This window comes from Venturia canescens, chromosome 8 (assembly GCF_019457755.1).
Source record: "Venturia canescens isolate UGA chromosome 8, ASM1945775v1, whole genome shotgun sequence".
NCBI classification, from domain to species: domain Eukaryota; kingdom Metazoa; phylum Arthropoda; class Insecta; order Hymenoptera; family Ichneumonidae; genus Venturia; species Venturia canescens.
In genome coordinates, this window is record NC_057428.1 from 21,602,064 (window position 1) to 21,622,477 (window position 20,414).

Genomic DNA, 20,414 nt, shown 5'->3' on the forward strand with positions numbered 1-20,414 from the left:
TCGCTCCCTGTTCACCATGATTATATAAATAGTTATGGATACCAGTTTTCTCGAATAATTCATCTCCTATTTCACATTTACAGTGCCTGCACAAAATCTTGCAAGAAAATTCATCATTCGTCCCTCCCTGCGCGAGGATTCTCGCGAACTACCGAGCCCCTCCAAGTTTCTCGCTCTTTTTGTTATGCGCGCGATACATCTTCGCCTCTCTTTCTCCCACTCGGGTGCTTCTCGCTCTAGCTTTTGTGCTCCTTTCCGCTAACCTCAGCATTATGTCTCTTGGAATAACGGTGCGAACATTTCGAGTAGCCGCCCAGATAAGGTCCGTGCACCGAGTACGAGGTGCCTCGAGCACACACGTCCAAACACACACGAACCACAGGCGCACCCGGACACACGGTTTTCAGCATTCGCAGACTCGTTATGAACCCAAGATTCTGGAGAGCTGGAGATAGTAAGTTGGAATGCTCCCGCTGCTCGCCATTTTATCGTCCGACCATTATCGACGTCTTTTCCAACCATTTTTACAAAATTAACGGCTAATAAAACGAGTTTTTTTGAGCAGTGGGTCAACAGGAATCGAGCACTGAGCAACGAGCTTTCCTCTTCCTACACGGGGAGAATTAAATTTGGAAATCACCGCGAGTAACGAGCTGCAATTCATCATATTATTATGGTAGAAAAATTGGATTTTCCTATAAAAAACTAAAGTTTTTTCATGTTTTCTTTGTGCGACAGGGCTCGCGCTGGCTTCTCTTTTTTTACACTCTCGTTTTTTCTTTTAATCCTTGGGGCGTCGAGCCGCTACCGCGTCTCTTGATTTTCTTCACGAGATAAACTTTTCCGAAGCTCGAACACCGTACTATTGTTTCACAATTGATATTATTGTGAGTTTTCCCTCAGCGTACCTCGTTAAAAACTCAAAATTGTGAATGAAATTATTCAAAATTTTACTCCGCATAAGCCCCGGAACCGTGCTTGTCGTTATCCGGGGACCTTAAACTATCGTTTACCGCAAAATATGTGTACCTTCACCGTACTTAATCGAACGGCCGAACTACTTTAACTTGTCCCCGCAGTCAAATAAATGACGGCAAATTTTACAGTGAATTTCACGCTAAATATAATCGTTTAATCCTCTCCGTGCATTTGCGCTTCGACACTCACTTCTCGATGCACTTAGCGCGTGGCGCTGCAGCTTTTCCCGAGCTCTTATTTTACTAGCTGCCCATGCATTTTGCTCCCGTCTAAGTGTTCGTCTTTTCTTTACTCTCGATCGAAAATTAAAATGAAAATATTATCGAATTTTCGTCAAATCTTCGATCCCGTTGAACAAAAACTTTTCACACTGAAAATTGTACAACACATAAACTCGCGATCGTCACTGCGAAAGTGCTAACGAGAAAACCTTTCAAGACTACAAACTTGGCAAAATTAGACTTTTGGTTTTGTTAGCTCGGAGTAAAATTGAAGAGCGAAGTGGCCAATTATATGATTCAGTTTCCTTGACGTCGCCTGCATTTCCACGCGACTCTATGAGACATCATCGCTTCGAAGAATATTCAAGAAATTCTGATGCCCTCAGTACGTAGATAAATATCGTCGTTGCTTCGTTGCGTGCGTGCGCCCGAACTTGGAGTAGTTATCTCGGCGTATCCTGGTGCGAGAAACTCTGCAAGATTTGTCCTCCTCGGTGTGTTGTTCTCTCCGTAAGTTATTTATCAAGATGAAAAAGCCCAGGAGCACGAGTCTCGTAGCGGTACGTGAGTTTCGGAATATACGCGCGCCTACTTTGGCTGATGACAGGAAACTTTGGTAAAACTGGCACTAATTAGTCGCTTAGCGTCGAGTGGAAGAGAGCGATAGTGCTCTCGTCCGGGGCCCGGATAACGACGAGATAAACAATTCAGCGTTAAAATGTCAGCTTGTCGAATTTCTGTCGCACGATCACGACGAGGATTTATAGACAAAAGTTATTTGCCGAGAAAGAAAATTTCTTTCTCCCGGGTGGAAGAGCCTCGCGTCGAGAGGCGCGTCTTGGCACTCGCGGAATCCTTTCGACTCTTTGAGAGCAATTCGACAAAAAGCCTTAACGATTAATTCAAATGTTGCCGGCGGCTTTTTTTATTCCTAGCAGAGTTCTCGAGCATTTCCGTTTCGATGTAAAGTTATATTGCTTTTGCTGTGTTACTCGCGAGCTCGCCGCTCGCTTCTCTTTCCGTTCTCTTCGCTGTGCGTATATTCCGTCGATTAGCTACCCTTCTGCAAAGCGTCACGTTCTCGTGTGGTTCAACTTATGAGAAGGTGCGAGGCAAAACAGTAACTCAAAAGTGTTTACAGTTTGATTCTTTGCTCAAGCTTACTCGCCGGCTTCCCCTCGTGAATATTAACTTGGCCAAATTATCTTTAATCCAAGAACAAACGGAAACAAACTTTTATTGTTCGATCCAGCCATAGTACGACAGGCGAAAAGCCAAGGCTTCGAGCTCAGCTCGAAAACAGAGCTGAAAAGCTTGAATATCGTTTTTTGGAGCTTTTTAAGGCCTCGCTCGTCTCGAACTCCCGCCGATGAAACTCCTTGTACGTATGACCTTACACAGCCGAAAAAATAGCCCTCGCACAGACACGCGAGCGTGGATACGAATGTGCAGAGCTCGAAGGTCGATCAATGAGTCTACACCGCTTCGCTAAATGTGCACATTCGACGTGTCGCTGGTTAAACTTGGCAACGATCCGGAAACGCTAGCGTTGCGACCAGTCGACGTGAAATTCAGGACTCTCGTTCGGTTTCGATGCTGCTGCGATGCACAACGAGGCGCGCAACGTACGCGATGAATCGAAGATGGAGCGAACGGCTCTCGACACACACGCTCGATCAGCATGTGTCCGGTGTTAATTAATGCTCTCTACTTTGGAGATAATTTTTAGGACGAATTCGTGCGCAGGGCGAGAGGGAAAAGAGGGAATCGGTTCTCGAATTGGCTCCGGACGGCGTCGCTCCATTTTTATCAATACAACGAATTAGCGAGGAAAAATGGGGCCGCGTAATCCACATTTTCCTACGAAAGTTTCGCCCACTCCGGGGAGACTTTTGCCGTTGTTGAAATTCGGTTGGACCACGCAGTCCCAAGATTCACTGATTTCATTCGGACGCTCAATTTTATTGTTAAAAATATCAAGACGAATGAGCATTCTATGCGCAATGACAACGAATCCACTTACGATATACCGAGTTCCGAAAATATTGAAGCGCACTCTTATCCGCCGTGGAACTTGCCAACGTGCACGTATCAATCGATACTTTCGATTCGCTGAAGCGTTTGATTAAATCCCGTTTAATTAAAACCGTTCTGACGTGTATTACCCAATTACATCGCCATATTGCAATTACTATTCATTTCTTTTATTTTATTATCCTTGAAATGTTAACCTCGTGAATCCAGACACGATAGCTTTTTTCCGATCACAAAGCGAGTACTCCGAAATGCTGTCGTCTCAGAAAATTGAGACGTAAGGAACGTGGAAGAACTCTAATCAAGAGAGTTCTCAAGGAATTTTCGAGTCAAATTTGTTGAACTTTCTTACTCAATTAATATGCGGAATGAATTTATGTGTTCCGTTATATGGCCTTGTATAAACTTGCAGCGGGCAAAAAAACGGGACTTTCTTGATTCTTTTTCGGACAAGAAAATAAATGTTTTTTCGAAAACTGTAGTACGCATGTTCATGTACTTGTACGATTTTTTTCATCGAAAAATTTCTCAATATGGCTCAACTCCAGCTGTATTCCAGTGCCACCTTTTTTTGAGCATCAGATCCATACCGAATTTATACCACTCATTTGTTGTTTGGGTCTGGACGAAGGATTTGTGAAAACGTTGATTTAAAAAAAAGATGGCGACAGTTTTGACAAAAAATTCGTTTTTGCGGTGCTAAATTTTCGGCTTTTTGTTACAATTTTTTTTCCAACAAATTACGAAATCCTTCGTCCAGGCCCTGACTATTATTATAATAAATAAGTGATATAAATTTCGTATGGATCGGATTAATAGTTTTTTAGTAATCGTGCCCATTGCAAAGGCATTTTTCAAAAATACCCAAAGCTATGAATCTAATGCTCCGGTCTTTATGAAATTTCCTGAGAACATTCTTCAGACTTGAAGAATATCTGATAAAAAAATTGTCGATTTTCGGCCCGTCACAAGTGCATATGAGGTCTTATATCGATCGGCGCATTTTTGGTGATTGTAATTTTATTCAGGTCAGCTTGAAGGCTAATTTACGACCGAAGCAGTGAATTTAAGTCGGCTCGAACTTTAAAGAGACTGAAAAAAGCTCTGCCCTGTGAGGAAACTAAAGCTTTACGGAAGTTCGAATTAGACGAGGGAGAATAATGCGCGCGGAAGCTCCAAGTTGGAGGCGAACGAATGGAAGACCGAAATCGTCAATCAGCCGTATAACAGGGAACTGAACAACGAAACGTCGCCGGTAAACACTTCGGGCTGGCGAGCGAGAGGGAGAGACATCGAGAAACGACAACGAACGGAACGTACTCGCGTAGTTTTAGAACAGCAGCAGTAAATTCTCCCGCGAATCCCCGAGCCAAGCGGGTCTTTAATTAATCACGCTGCAATCATACTCAAAAGTGGACGAATGAAAATTTCGCAAAAAGCCACCTGCAGCGTTTCGTTTAAGGGCAATAAAATTGAGTGCACGCAAAATTTGATGGAAAAGTATGAATTCAATCGAGTTTGTGACGAATATAAAACGAGAAGCGTATACAGCGTGATGTTTCAAAACAACTGAAACAGTCGACGAGAAGCGAGAAGGAAATATCGAAAGAATTAAGCTAGCAAAAAAGGAAGTAAAGACAAAGCGGAAAGTTTCAATCTCGCCAACTTTTTCATAAGAAACTTGTTACTAAAAATTGACCACACTTTTGAAAACCACACCGAGAACAAGTTTCCCAGCTTGCGTAATCTCTCGCGGGCTCTCATACCTCCGTGGGTGGCGCACACACTCGCGAGAAGCTCCGAGAAAAAGTTTGGAGGGAGCGGAGCTTCTCTCCCTGGCTAAAAAGTCGCGGCAAGAAATCTTAACGAGTTTTCATCGAGAATTCAACACTGCATAAATTTTGCATTTTTTCTTTTCTCCTGCACTTTTAGACTCCGGCTGCGTACTTGCGGCGTAGCAATTGCGCTTCGTTTCCCCTTTTTATTGACTTTCTTGTGACTTCCCGTACGGGGAAATAGAATCACGATTATTTCAAAGGAGCAAAGTTCGAGACGCTTTTTTCAACGTATAGTCTCATCGGTTGTTCAATTGAAATTCTTTTTTTCCATACAATTGCGCAGACCGCGTTTCATAATCACATTTATTCTAGTGATTTTTACGAGCGCTGTTACCACCGCGTCGTTATCTTCATCGGTAGATTTGAAAAATCGCACAGTTTGCTATTTCGTATGAAAAGAGAGCAGCGTCGAATAATCTGGATAAGGAAAATGCAACGTAATAGCTTCGCGATATATAACCGATCGTCGAAATGTAAAGCGCTAAACAAATGAAATACGCATCCCGGCGAGATAAGAGCCCCACGTATTTTCGTTATCGAAATACGCGCTTGCAGGAGCTCGCGCGTATCCTCGTAATAAAAGCCTGGAAAGCGTCATTCTATTTTCGAGGCTTCGTGCAATCGTGCTGCGCTCGAAAGTCTCAGCGAGGGGAGCGCGAACGGAAAATAGAGCAATTTTTATCAGAGATATTTTCATAGAATTCCGTAAGAAAAATAAGAAAAAGCGTTTTTCTTGGAAAAGAATACGGAGAATCGGTTAATAAATTCGAGGGATTGAAAAGAGTCTAGCGGCTGTTGAAATGCGAATGAAAGTAGATGATACACCGAAGTAAAAACGGACGGAAAATCAACACAGAAAAATCCATTATTCACCACAGCCGAGTTCAACGAGAGCTTTTTTCCCGACATTTTCCAATGAAAATCTTCCAATAAAGATGAGTCGTCACGGAAAAACCAAATTATTTCAATTTTTCGAAAAGATCGTGTTATTCTCACGTGGACTTTTTAATTCGGCAGCCACATTTTTCGATCGAACTTTTGGTACGAGGCCTCGTGGTTTTCGAGTGACTTTAATTGGACCAAAATCGATGCCCTCCTGTGGGAAAAGCTGCTCGTTATTCGTGCAGAAGGGCAGGAGATGAGGGGTCATAAAAAGAGTTGTAACGAGCGCGGTTGCGTTGAACATTTTCGCTTACGATAGTTCAATATGATTGATCCGCGGGCAGCAGGTGTGTTGGGGAAAAAACGAAAAAATGGGTGAATCAGGGCTTCGAGTCTTCTACGAGGCTCTCGGAAAATCCGGAAACGTCAGACGTTCCCCGAAAAGTGTAATTTACAATAATAAAGAGTTGTTGTCAAAACGAGCGAGGGATTGTGAGCTCAAGATTTTTCCATTTCCTCTGCTAAGAAAGTGGAATCAAGGAAAACAAAGTTTCTTAGAATGCGAGGGGAAAATTTCTCATGTCCCGGAAAGAGCGACTCGCGGAGTATTGTGGTCGCATGAAGAATAGAGAAAGATCGAATTTCGAGCGGGAAAAGGTAAAGCAGTTTCGATCGCAAACAGAAAAATATAGTTTGCTAAACGTTTTATTTTTCCTCGGAATATACAGAATGTTTCAAAAGGCGGATGAAGCTCCCAAAGGCAAAAGGGGATCTCGAAACAATTGCGAGTATTTCGATGATCATTGATCGCCATCGATATTGTTGTCCCCGCCAACCAGTGGGTTCGAATTCGTTCACGCTCTCAGTCCCGTACGTATTTTCAGTGTGGCAATCACGTCGACTTCTTCGCCAGCCTGAGCACCGCGGATTGGCTAATTCGACCGATGAACTTTGATAACTCGTCAACGCCCCATCGAGAAAGAAAAATGGACAACAACTTATCTTTTCATCAGATTTCATAACGAAACTATTCTCAAAGGCTGAGCTTTAAGTTGTGACACCACCTGTACGCGAATGTATACGTATATAGACTCGTAGGTCGGTTATACATGGATGCAGCAAGCCCCGAGGCGAGTGCAGCGTTAATTCGTTTATAAAGGGAACACTGGAACAAGTTAACTTCGTTTAAGCACGGTCTCCCGCGGGACTAGACCGAGATTTTCCTCGTATCGAGAAGAGACGCTAATCAAGGCTAATGGTCACGATAAATATATTGTCCTGAAAATGGCAGGGGTCTGTTGCGCGGCCCGTTTACCCTGCGCGAGCAACATCTCTCCCCGCGGTGAACAAAAACTCTTTCTCGTGCTATTTCGACGAGGCCCGTTACAGACTCGTGTAAACTCGGTTATTCCTGTAACGATGATTCTTCGTTGGGTGTTGGGAGATTGCTTGAAAAAGGACTTGGAAACTATTTGCTGTTTTTTCGTGCTGTACGTGGCGCTCCTCTTTCTCTCATTTTCCCACGAAAATTTCATTGAATTTCGGGCTCTACGAGAGATTCGTACTTCACTCGCGATTCTTTTGTGAGAAATTACTCCGAGAGACCGAAAGCTAGTACCGCGGGGGCGATGCTGGTTTTTATAATTAAAACTCTCATGCAGGATGGTATCTGTTGAATAAAGAGAGGAGAAGAAAAATCTTTGGAGTAAAAAAGCGCGTTGCGGTGCGTGGATAAATAATTTGAAATATCGAGGTGTTGGCACATTTTATAAGGCGTAAATAACGGCGCTATGGCGCGAATGGGGGTGAACGTATGGCTTATAAACTTCGAACGTGATATGATCCTGCGATAAGAAAAACATTGTGCGGGGTTAGCTCGTTTTCCCACATTTTCTCCGGCCCGTATATCGTCCAGCGATATCGTAGCGTTGCGTGGAAAAAGCTCGTCGAGCTTTTTCCACGACTAGCCTCTAAAACAACTATAACACCGCGCAGAGACGGTAAGCTCGTGTAATAAAAGCTTTATAAAATAAGGGATAATGGACTCGGCGGCGGAGCTTTTTCTCGGTTCGACACCGCAAATTCAAGAATATACGAAAAGCGCGCGGGCGAGAAACCGAATCGGATGGTCCGACGCCGGGCCTGCGCGGGGGAAAAGCGTTAAACAGGAAGCAACATTCGACATTTTTCATTCAATTTTTTCACAGAATTGTATCCGGAAAATAAAGCTGATCCTTTTCGTACAATTTCACGTGAATCGTCGAGTGCGGAGGATTCGAGCAGCATTCGTTGCGAACGATCCTTTTGAACGACAGCCAGCACGATTCGGGCTCCATTCGAGATAAACGACCGGAACAAACAAACAAACGCGAAGATAAAAGTCTTGAATTCAATGTGTGGGTAAGCGGCGGGCGCGCGGGAACCCAATAAACGTGAGAAAATCAGAGTCTGTTGTAGAGCACGCGAAAAGCGAGTCTCGTCAGCGTTTAAAGCTCCGGAGAGCCGGAGCCGCTTTTCCAGAAACGGCACATTTAATTCTACCTGCTTTCTCTGACCAAGTATCGTCAGTTCCTCCAAACCGCACACCACACTCTCTATCACCGCGTTCTATCCTTCATCAAATTCTATCAAAATTCACGATATGAAATACCCGCACGGTCCGAACTGCTCGTACAATTTGCAGGTTAAACGGCTTCCGGGATTTTCATGGACGAGACATCTGATACGGGAAATCGAACAATTATCGCCGTTATCATTATTGCTACGGGTATTCGTACGAGTTCACAGCAGAGAATGAGCGCTTAAAAATGAGAAAACAAGATCGAAATAAGCGAAAAACGATGGGTAAATGCAATACGCGAAATTATTTTTTAAGTAGTATCATTGATAAAAAATGAGGTAATTTAAGGTATTCCTTTCGCGAACCCGAATATTCTACAAATAACTTCTTTTAAGTAACGCAAAGTAAAAGTGCATGCGAGAAGATTGCCCTAATTTCAGGTCAGGTTATCGAACATTTAATAAAGAATTGAAACTTCGGAAATCGTAAAATACACACGAGACTTTATGGAGATTCCATCGTCACCACATTTTTATTCAATCATTCATATGCTAAGTAATTCTAAAATCCGTAGCGCGACGATTAAAATAAAGGGTTCCCGATTGCTTAAAAGAGATATCAGCTATAAAAATTGGAAAAATGGCAGGAGCTTTTCCCCTGAAACCGGAATCAGTCCAAATTTCGAGTGTCCCATTTGCACCACGGAAAAATACGTTCCCACGAACGGAAGACCTTAATTAAATTGATACCGTGCTAATTAAAAACAAAATGAACCCCTGTGTCATTTTCTATTGATGATAATGCCGAAATAACATTTCATGATGATTTTTAGCAAAAGTATTACGAATATTAACGAAACGATGTTCGCTCGTATTAGTTCGGAAAAGAAGAAAGAGTGCTGACACTCCGTTTGCTCGCGTTCATCGCTATATTCTTGCACGAATAAAAAGTAGAGCGAGCAATGAGCTGTAGAGAGAACGCTAATGCGAGACCGGTAAATCTCATCTTGCGCGGGATAGTGAATGCGGTGATTTGGAGCATCGACCCAGTGCGATGGAAGCGCGACGGTGAGAGCACGCAGGGGAGAGAGCAAATCAAAATAGATACTACAAGAGCTCGGGGAGGGTTTGAGGAAGGGAAGGCATAACGAGGACAGCGTGTGACAGTCGGGCCAAATCGAATAGTCCTATCGACAGTTGATCAATTGTTTTCAATCAATTTTCGAGCCAACAAATCTCGCAGTGCTTCCTCAGGTGTACCGCACCATTCGCTGGCTTTCTCATCGCACCAATCTACTACCCGATGCATTTTTTTACAACATCCGATCGAAAAGGACGAGCGGAGCGATGACTTTTGACCCCCTTCTATGCGCGGCGCTGCCAAAAAACTCCGTTCAGCGTTCCAGGAACTCTCGAAGCTCCTCGGTTTTCTGCCGAACATTTCTCCTCTTCGTACAACGAAATTCGGAAATTCAATACGCCAAAAGTACAATGGAACGTTCGACTTTTCAAGTAAAAATTCCAACGATTTATCAAACGCAGTCGAACAACGCGTGACGCTGTACTTCATCCTCGAAGGACAATGCGTGAGAAAAAAAGATGGAAAATCGTTCGAACGGATCATATTTCCTGCGCCACGTTCAAAGAGCCCGGACGAATAAGAAAAAAAAACAAAATTTATGAAAATGCACAAAATAATACACTCGATGAACGAGACTCGGGAAAAACGAGACAAGACTTTTGACAACTGTTTGATATCTCGCGTATGAAGAATCGTCGTGTAACGAGAATCGTGCGTGAAAAATCACATTGTCGTTAATTCCCGCAGCCTTGTACGAGGAAAAAGAGCGCTCCGAGTAAATACAGCCGGAATGTTTTGTTCGGGTATTTTTTAATAAACAGTCTTTAACTCACTCCCCGACTTTCCAGGCTCTTTTTCCTCGTGCAGCTACTCAGAATTGCACGCGACAAAGAGCGACGTAATTAACGTGACAAAAGCGTCGATAAAACAAAAGCGTTGCTTCGAATCGTACTGCCAGAGAATAATGAAACGTGGAGAGGGTGATACCGACGAGCAGCTTGCTGTGGCTTTCCAAACGCTGTTCGTCAAGCTTTTTCCTTGTGAATTGAAATATTTTCATTTATATTGAAAATTTTATTTGTCTGTAGACACGATTTAAAAAATTAGATGAACCAACAAAAACTGCCGGGTTCCCGCGAGTGATTCAACGAAGCATTCTATACTATAATTTCACGTTGCGGGGGATCGTCGAGTTTTGCAGGTGTGTCCATTGATCAACGAATTTAATAGTGTTTTTGGAAAAGATCAAAAAAATTAATTGTGCTACTGACACTCGGGATTGATATGCTCCAAATGGAATAACCGTGTTTCCCTCAACAAGGACAACGCTTTAATTAACGTCGAGCGAAAGAGAAAGAAAAAAGAGAAGCACCAAAGTCGAAGAGAGAAGTGAGAACGTTTTCACAAATGTCAATAAAACCTCGTACGTCCACCAATGTTATTTATAATGTGACATTTGAAACGCGCTCGCCAGTCCTGATGTGTATCATTCGATTATCGGTTTCGAGAGTGTGAAAGCTCTACTTGTGTGTCGAAAGAGATATTGAAAATTGATGATTCGTGCATGCCTGAGAGACAGCACAAACTACTTTTTTGTTTGAATTACGTTTCCGCGATCGCGTTTTCCATCGTAAAATCGATTCGACGATGTTCCCAGCACTTCTTTTGGGTATTATCCGAAGAAAATAATGATGAGAAATTGTCATAGAAAGAGATGAAAAGTCGCACGAAGCCAATTCGTGAAGCGTTTCGGATGAAAAAATAAATGTTTCAACCCTAATGTTCCTAATTTGGGCGAAAAAAAGCTTCTTCTTTTATGTTTCAAAATATCAAACATTTGCTGTGACACAGCAGCAATGCAGGCTTTAGCTCGGTGATCGCTGCAAATTTCGCGAAAGTTATTATCTTGACAGTTGGTTCATGTGCTAGTTTCACGAAAAAGGGCTTTTTTAACAGTAGTTTTTCAATGGTTTTTCCGTTTTTCAACGTTTTTCCATGAGATCCAATGAAAAAAGTAATTCAATTTTCTCAGAAACGGTATGGTCGAACCCGTTGAAATTTCACGCGAGCAAATAGTTTACACACTTTCGAGCCTATCTACCAATTAGATTTGAATCGGTGATCGAGAAATCGATCGATAGAAGTCCCCATAAATTGAAACTGAACGTCCCATTATAGTGCAGAATCCCGAAACCTGCGGAATAAATGAACGCAATGAAATGTAATTTGATCGATTCAATGGAAGGCGGATCATTGCGCGCACGAACGTCAACATAAAGCCATAACGATTCCGCAGCCTCGCGCCCCTGCACGCTTGTAATTGTAATATAATCGTGCAATCTCGTCGTGATGAGGGAGCAGTTGGTAAATTAACTTGCGTAAATGAAGCACATACGCGCGGCGTACATCGTTGTAATGAGATTCCCTGTAGATCCGTCGACGCCTGCGGTGCGTCGAATAAGTTTAAACGTGTATCAATACCCATATGGAGAAATATGTCTGTGCATATCTCGATAAATTAGCGGCTTGTGATCCGTTGAATTATGCATATTCCGGGCCATCATCAGGATCTCGTGGGATTTTAAATGTCGCTGATGGCCAGTCCGGATGTGAGATTTCGGGCCAAAATTTTATCGGCGTTTTCGCGGGGCGGGTATAAAATTCCGAACTTAAGATTACCAGAAAGCTCAAAATTCCGAAAATCTAGCTAGGACTCGATATTTGTCGCAACCCAAATAAACGCAAACGAACTCGAAACCAAGCGAAGCCAAATCCAAACCAACCCAAACAGCCCAAACAAAGCCAGAGGGGCGAAACAAGCCCAAATGAACCCAAACGTAAAGAATTTATTGAATTGATTAAATTTTGAAAATTTGACATTGACATTTGGTCCCTCTTCCATAAGCGTTATATAACTCGTTGTTACGCCTGTTCTTTGCGCTCGCGTCGTGACAAATGTGTCCGGAAATTCCAAGAGTGAAGCTTTTCACAGCTTCGATTCCCAAGATCTATGGAATGAAATTCAATCACTTTTCCTGTCGCTCAAACATCCAATCGAGCTTCTCCTCCCTTAGCGTTGTCACCGCTTGTCATCGTATTTTGAATTCTTCTTTTCTCGGTCCTCACTCCCCTGCTGGCATAAGATTCACTTTTCATTTTCTCTTTATATTCTCATTCACGCGGAGATACGTCAATTCGGAGTCGCGTATCTCGTCAACAAATGGCTAGGAAATCAAATTAATTGAGCATATTTAAAAAAGAAATGGGGTGCGAATACGGCGAACAACGAAAGAATAAGAATGGAGGGAAGAATGAAGAGTCGAGAGAATAGTCAAGAAGCATCTCGTCGAGATTTTTCGAGCGAGAAAATATTGAATTAATTTTAACATTCCATTAAATCCTCGAGGGTGGCTTTTCCCGGGATAAATATGTCTGCTCTTATCTTTTCCCCTGTTTTTCTTTCCGTCACCCTTTTTATTTACACGAATTCTTGTAAAAATATTAAAAGTTGAAACTGCCTTCGAGCCTCGAGCAAATATGCTCGTGCCCATCTGCTTTCCTTCCTCGCGGTTATGTGTCAATTTGCCTTCGTAATTGAAACTCGTCGAGGTCAAAGGAACGAGAACTATCGAGAGGAGCAAAAACTATGTAATAAGAACTAAATGAGAAAAAATTGCGTCGACATGAAAAAAAACACGTCAACGAACGCCAGCGTAGTTGGTGCGAATTATCGCTCCAAAAAATGTGAACATAAAAAACTGGTGAGTGGAAAATAATTGGCAATATACAAAACTATTCGCAAGAGAGAAGCATGCTCGTTGGGAAAAATCGTATCAGAGGAAGCGGACGTTCGGGAACAACGAACATTCTTCGATGATTCAATAATGAAGAAAATTCGTCTAATAGCGAGGTAAATTGAATCTTGGAAAAACGAGTTTTCCCTGCTGGAGGGCCCCATGAAATGGAATATGGACAAGAGCGGAGAACCCTGCTCTTGTTTTTATTTTCAACCTAATCATTAACCACCCCCGCGCGGTTCTACAATTCCCACTGTACGCGCGCTTACGTGGGTCCCTCGATAAACATGAACTCTCCTCGCGATGGTTGCCGGATTACTTTAACGTTTTTTTTTTTTATTATTATTACTCTTCTTTCATAACGTCCACACTGAGGCGATCCCTCTCGGCCGAGATATCAGCCGAAGGCTTTGTCTAGAACGGCAGCGTTTACATTACACGCCACGCCGAGCTGTCATTTCCTTTTTAATTTTGCCGCTTTTACTTCCTTTTTATACTCAAACGTTTTCTTAGCTTTTCCCCTTAACGATCTTACCACCCGCGAACACGACTCGCTGCTGATTTCCTCGTTATCCGTCAACCACACAATACTCCAATGTTCCTCGTGACGTTATCGGGAGTGCATTCCCCCGGGGGCGGGGCTTGAATTTCCATCAGAAATGAATTATTATTGCTGAAACAAAATCATATCCCCAATCGACTCTCGGATAAGCTGCTCTTTCTTTCTCATTTTCCCAATGAAAAATTTTGAACCAATAGGAACCAGGCGACGTTGACTCACTCAATTAAAATTTCTTCCTCATCCACGAGGAACAACTTGCTGGGGCTTATTGGAGCTTGAATATTCACCGGAGAAGAAACTTGTTTACAAATTTTGCCGGGGGATTGCAAATGCAAGTTGACTCTCATTCAACTTCCGGTATGAAAGCAAGCTTTTTGAGTTCATTTTCATTATTATCAAAGTTTAAGGCTTCCGGGCGAATGGATACGCGGCTCCGACTCGAAAGTCTCAAACTTTTGCTACAAATATACGCGCGGCCGTGAAAGCCTCAAAGCTTGAATTTCTGTGATGTTTATCGCTGAAAAATGAGCGGAAGCTCTCGAACCGTGTCGTGACCAAATTTATCGAAATCTTACGAAGATTTTCAAGATCGTATCATCTTGAAAATAATTTGCATGACTGACACTTTCCACCCCCCGTTTTTACGGCCTCCTCATCGCAAACAGGCTTTTTCTCCACTGAGGGGAATCAATCATCGCGGGACTGAAAAGTGCTGAGTCACCGACGAATCGCGCAGTGCGCGGACAGTGATGCACGATTATATATTTTTGTCTATTCGAAATTTGGAATTTCTACTTGAGGCGAGTCGGTGGACAAATTTTGTGAAAAATTATACGAATACAAAAAAGATTTCTTGGGCTGCGACGAAGACATGAAAAGCGGTAAAAAATGATTTCGGGTGGAGGAATTTCGCGCGTTGTTTCAGAACGGGATAGAAATCTTGGAATCCACAGCCGGAAAATTCTTTCATCGAATTTCTCTCACGATCCTGATGTCTGGTCACATCGCTGGAAATGGCAGAATGAAATGAGCGTAGAAATCGCAGACGCGGAGACGCCGCAAAAAAACTCGATCCCTGGAAGTAACTTTATTTTTCCTTTTTCTATATTTCCTCAATTTATTTATCACCGCAATATTCTCACTATAAATTGTCGCAGCGATTCTTCGATCGAAGCTCAAAAAATTTAACTACCAAATCGAATGAGATCGATTCTCGAAAATCATTCGATTCTGAACGTGACAAAACGCATAACTTTCAATATACGTATAAATTTATACCATTGAAAAAGTTGAGAAAAGAAATATCATACACAGCAAGCGGAATTCAAAAACGAGCTAAGATTTACTGAGACGAGGAAGATCTTATTTCACGGTGTTCGCCTCGGGGGAATTTATATCCGAGATGAAAAGTATTGTTATCTTCTTATCACATCCATTCCTCTATCTCTATCCTCCATACTTTTTCTTATCGCACAGTTATTGTCGTTGCGCGCATAACTCTCGAATTCCTCGTCGTCGAATATCGTTTTGAATTCTTTGTAAAAGGAGATTTGCTTTGGGTGGGGATAAATTGTTAAAATGACTAAAATTCCGAACAGCTGAAATGGAGACAGATCAATTCGACTAGAGCTTTGAATGTCGAAAATAAATAAAGTAGAAACTTCAAGGTTCGAAGCACGTTTGCAAAAATGGAATGTAACAATCGCCCATAGAAAGACGACTAAAATATCGTTTTTCCGAAAATTCGACTATCACTTTTTCGATTCATAAATTACTACGATCGACAATACTGTGAATATTCACAATTTCGAAAATATAATAACGAAAGACTATTACTGGGGTTGAAATGCTGAAATACCAAAAAGTTGAACGGTCAAAATGGCGAAACGTTAGAAAATTGACCGATCAAAATAAAGAAACGCAGCGGAGCTCAAAATACACGCTTCTCACTTACTCAAACTGGTGATCCCCATTTTGATTTTCGCCTTTTCGAACCATCGCTATATTCTGCATATCCAAGTTTTGTAGGCTCGAAAAATTCACTTTTGATTTTTTCCTATAACTTATCTCCATTTTGAATTCGAAAATATGAACTTTTGACATTCGTACGGTCTCTTAAAATTGCATTCGAAATGAAAACTATCGAATTATATATTTTCGAATAAATACGAATTAGAAGAAAGAATATTCGGTTAAACACGTATTCCGCTAAATAGTCGATCGGAAATAAGAATTTCGAATTACTACTTATTATTCTCCAATGTGATATCACAACTCTGAAAATTTCGAAATATCGACCTTTCCACAATTGGATCATTTGACACATTGAACCCTAACCCTCTGCGAATAGTGAGTAGATTTTAAAAGTCATCCCGGAAGTCATGCTGGAAGATGATATTTCTTAACTTTTGTCATCCGTCGTCGCAGCCAAACTCGCCCGCCAATTTTTTATTCTTACGGTTTTTATACTTTCCCTCGCAGAATAATCCTCTTTCCCACCTTTCCGGCTTGTTTCTTCCCCTATGTCATAGGAAAATTTGCGTTATTGGCCTCGTGTCCTTGGGAGAACTCTTCTTTGGGGTTTTACGATAACCCTCAGGGGGCACTTGTTGAGGTGAAACTAACCTACTCAGCACCTTTGTCGTTTCATCTTTGTTACTCTGTGCCATACTTTTGCTCTCTCTCACTCTCTTCTTTTTCTTCTTCTTCTCCTTCGTTTTTATCTTTTCGCCTGGTGTGCGTGTGTGTGTGTGTGTATTTGCGTGAATTCATGAATTCTTGAAAGCTCAAATGGCCTCTCTCACTCTCGAGAGACCTTTCGACCATTTTTTTATTTCTCTCGCTTTCGTTACATCCTTTTTCTTTCCTTTTTTTCGCAATATCCTGGCGCCTTCTTTCGTAACTTCGCCAAGTCGCTTCTCCATATTTTTCTTCGTCGCAGATCTCTCGCCTCGGCCTTTTCCTCGATCCACAAAAGCCTCGGACCAACTTTTTGATCCTCTCGTTACACATTTTTCTTCTTTTGCATCTCATGGACCCATTGTAGCCTCTCGGAATCCGCATATAAATAAAAGTATATACACTCTTTCCGGTCGCCGTGGATCTCACATTCGTGCAACTCTTCGCAATCCGCAATATATTACCAATGCAAAGTGCTCGATTTTGGAGCTCAGGCAGATTTATTTTTTCTCACATTTCTTTTGTGTCCTCGATTCACTTTTTTCTGTGGAAACTAAATAAAATAATCACTACTGCGTTGACGGAAACAGCTACTTCTTTTTGATCCCCCTTTATAGACGAACATTGAGCAAGGAAAAATATGGCAAATGCGCGAAAGACTCGGATCACGGTGTTTCTTATTTATACTTAAATAAACACGTTGGCCTGGCTTCATAAACTATTTTTTATCTCACTCGACCAATCAAATCTTCTAATCAAAATGAAGTTTCCACGAGCGATTTCTGTTACCTCAGTGTCCTCGAGCTTTGACTTTCCTCGTAATATTTGAACTTTTAAAATGGATTTTTATTCATCTCCCATCGCGAAAATTCCCCAAAACTTCATTTCCGCGTCTCGTTTCAGCCGGATAATAACAAGCCCCAGAATCATTCATGAGTCTCGCGATGGAAAGGTTTGGCAAAGGAGGAAGCCGATTCGTCAAGTGTAACGAATGATAAGAAAATCAACATACGACGAGCGTCAGAACTCCGAGAGACGTTTATCGAACGGAGTTTGATTGATCGCGTCAAAGCGAAAGTTCCTTACCGTCCGCTTCATTCTATTTTACGTGATGTCAACGCCTTAAATCCCTCGTCATATTGCCATTGAGGCTCCTTTTGTTTTCTCATCCTCGTCCCTTCGAGACTGTGCGTGGCTAGACGGGCCAATCGGTGAGCAACAAAAGGGAGTAATCGACGCGATCAGAATCCCGAAGTAACGAGAACCTGTTGTATTTAGTTCGAGTTCATTCACGGCATGTCCAAAGTGTCGTGCTCAATACGCGCGTCGAATCGCGTTGCGTCACGAAATTCCAAATAGCCAAATTTCGGAGCACTTTTTTCTGCGGTCCGGCGTCCCCGAAACACTTTTCTGCGCGCCGCCTCGGCCAGCGTCCACCAACTAATATGTCGAGGGTGCATCTGTTAATCAAATAAAATATAAAACTTGGCCACCGCAAATTCGAATCTATTGATCTCGTGTTTTGTGGCTTAGAGAAATTTGCTTTGGAAAGATGAACTTTTTGGATTAACCTACCCCTGCGAAGGGGAGTTGAGTTAAACAAGATTTTCATCGAAAATTCCAGTCCACTGCAGGACAGCGTGGCTTATCCAGAGCCTCATCTGCATAGCTCATGGTGCTTTGTACAGTTCGGTTAACAGCTTGTATAGATGGAACCGGGGGTAGTACGCTCGTACGAGCACCCTAATATACCGGAGACGTCGAAAAGCGCATTGAAATTCACCTTCGAAGGCTTCGTCTCGAGGCACGTGCCAACTTCCTTCACAAATAATTCCTCCCTTGGAAATTCAGTGACACTATATTGCATTTTCTCTCTGCGTATTCCTTCTTTCGCCCGGTGGTGTTATTTTGCTCCATTTTTCCATCTACCACGGAGACATTTCTTCTGGAACGACTTTGTGCGTCCTGAGCGCGCAGCACGAAGGAAGAAAGTTGTAGGTAATTGCAGCTTTCTGTCTCGGACTGTTTTACAGGCGCATGCCAAGTGACCGTACGTGGGGCAACCTTTGAACTCGAATTTCAACCGAAGCACATTTTTCGGATACTTTTCGATTGAATCGCATTCGCTTCCATTGGTAGCATGCATTTTTCTACTCCGCCCCTGAAAAACGGAAAGAGTGAAGAATAAAGGGCGGTGATGAAGCGATAACTAAAAACGAGATTGCTGATTTACCGGTGACTCTCGCAAAAGTGTGTGCGTCTCCGACCTTTGTCAGGCTGAATCTTAGAGAGCAGAAACGCGAAGACTTGACTCGCTTGCAACATTTTTTTCCCTTCGCACTCGTAGAGACGAGCCGCGAGAGCTCTTCGGTCTAATAGAATTCCGCACGATTCCTTTTCTCCATCGATTTACAGAATTCTCAGACGCTTTTCCTTTGCTCTACGTCACTCACAGAGAAATTCTTCGTATCAGTCGCGATTGCTTCCTAATTCTCCTCGATTTACAGTGCGCCCGTTCGCTCGAATAAAGTCGAGCCTCGAGCCAATTCTCGTCCGCATTATGTACGTCCGACTCGGGCTCTTTTTTCTCTCCCTTTTTGCTGCACACGCTGCTGCAAAAGTGGGATCTTTACACTGCTCATTTCCCAGTGGACAAGAAGCATTCGTGAGCGCAGGCTCGCGCGGTAACGCGAGAACGGAAATGATCGAACGTCGGCGCAAGTTCTCCGCGATTGAACAACGCGCTCAAAAGCATTTCCTGAGCCAACATCGAAATAAAGTCTGAACCAATATCCCGAGCTGCGACTGTAAATACCAATCAAAATTGCGACTCGTTCCATCAATTTAATTCTCTCGCCGAGCCAATGTACGAAAAATCTTTCGCGACGTTCGACCGTTCACAGGACATTATAATAATATCAAAATTTCAGTTCTTCTTTGCGGTCTTTTTACATCGAGCTCAAACGGCGCTGCAAATGTTTACTTTCGAAATCGCGCGAGAAACGAGCGAGATTGATCGACTTTCTTCATATCATCGCAGGAACTTGATCCTCTGTCCATCCGAAATTCTCGAATGACTTTTATGCTTCGATAAAATGGCACTCGTGACTCATCCTTGTCGAGGCATTTAATGAGAAGAAAAGCTGTTAAGAGCGTTGGAATTTATCCTGAATCGGCTCGGCCAATCTCCTTAGACAAATAAAATTTGCTTGATCTCCAGCGTGATTCGAACGTTCCATTGATGCTCCCGCGCACCGCCTGATACACGTATTTGTATTACTCCCGTATACGCACATAGGTATACGCGTAAAGGCTCGTTTCTGCCGAGATTGCACCCTCGGGATTAAATAAGGTCGTGTCTCTGTAAGTCTGGGAGGTTTCAAGCGGATAGAGCCGAGGGAAATTCTTGGAACTCGTTCGCCGAAAGCTTCGCGAGAGGATATCACAAAGCTATTCGATATCGCGGTGAGAGTTCGGTATTTGCATGGTGAAAAGAAGGGAGAAACTGTGGAAAAATCGTTAAAACTTCCCCTGCTCCTGCTGGGATATGAGCGGCGGAGGACGCCGTTGACAAATAGTCAAAGTTTTGACGTCTTTTGGACACGGGTTTAAAAAATTCACTGCGCGCCGGGGACTTTGGAAACGATTTTTAACCGCGCATGAGACAGCCCCGTTGAAAGGGAACAAACATGAGAATAATAGACGAACATATTTCACGGATTTGTCGCTTTCCGACGAAAACATCGCACGATTCTAGAAAACAAGCTTTAACCGCTCTCGTTA

At 42.7% G+C, this 20,414-nt stretch overlaps 1 protein-coding gene across 4 annotated transcripts in view; it reads right to left on the minus strand.

The window, feature by feature from the left end:
- LOC122414560 (diuretic hormone receptor-like) overlaps window positions 1–20,414 on the minus strand; it is a 49,704-nt gene that overhangs the window by 12,019 nt on the left and 17,271 nt on the right. Inside the window, exon 1 of one of the 4 annotated variants that reach the window (XM_043425951.1) lies at window positions 1,041–1,060. The exons of 2 other annotated variants lie outside the window; for them this stretch is intronic. The gene's annotated coding sequence lies outside the window, so the exon portion shown is untranslated. One more of the 4 variants, XM_043425950.1, reaches the window with a different exon arrangement.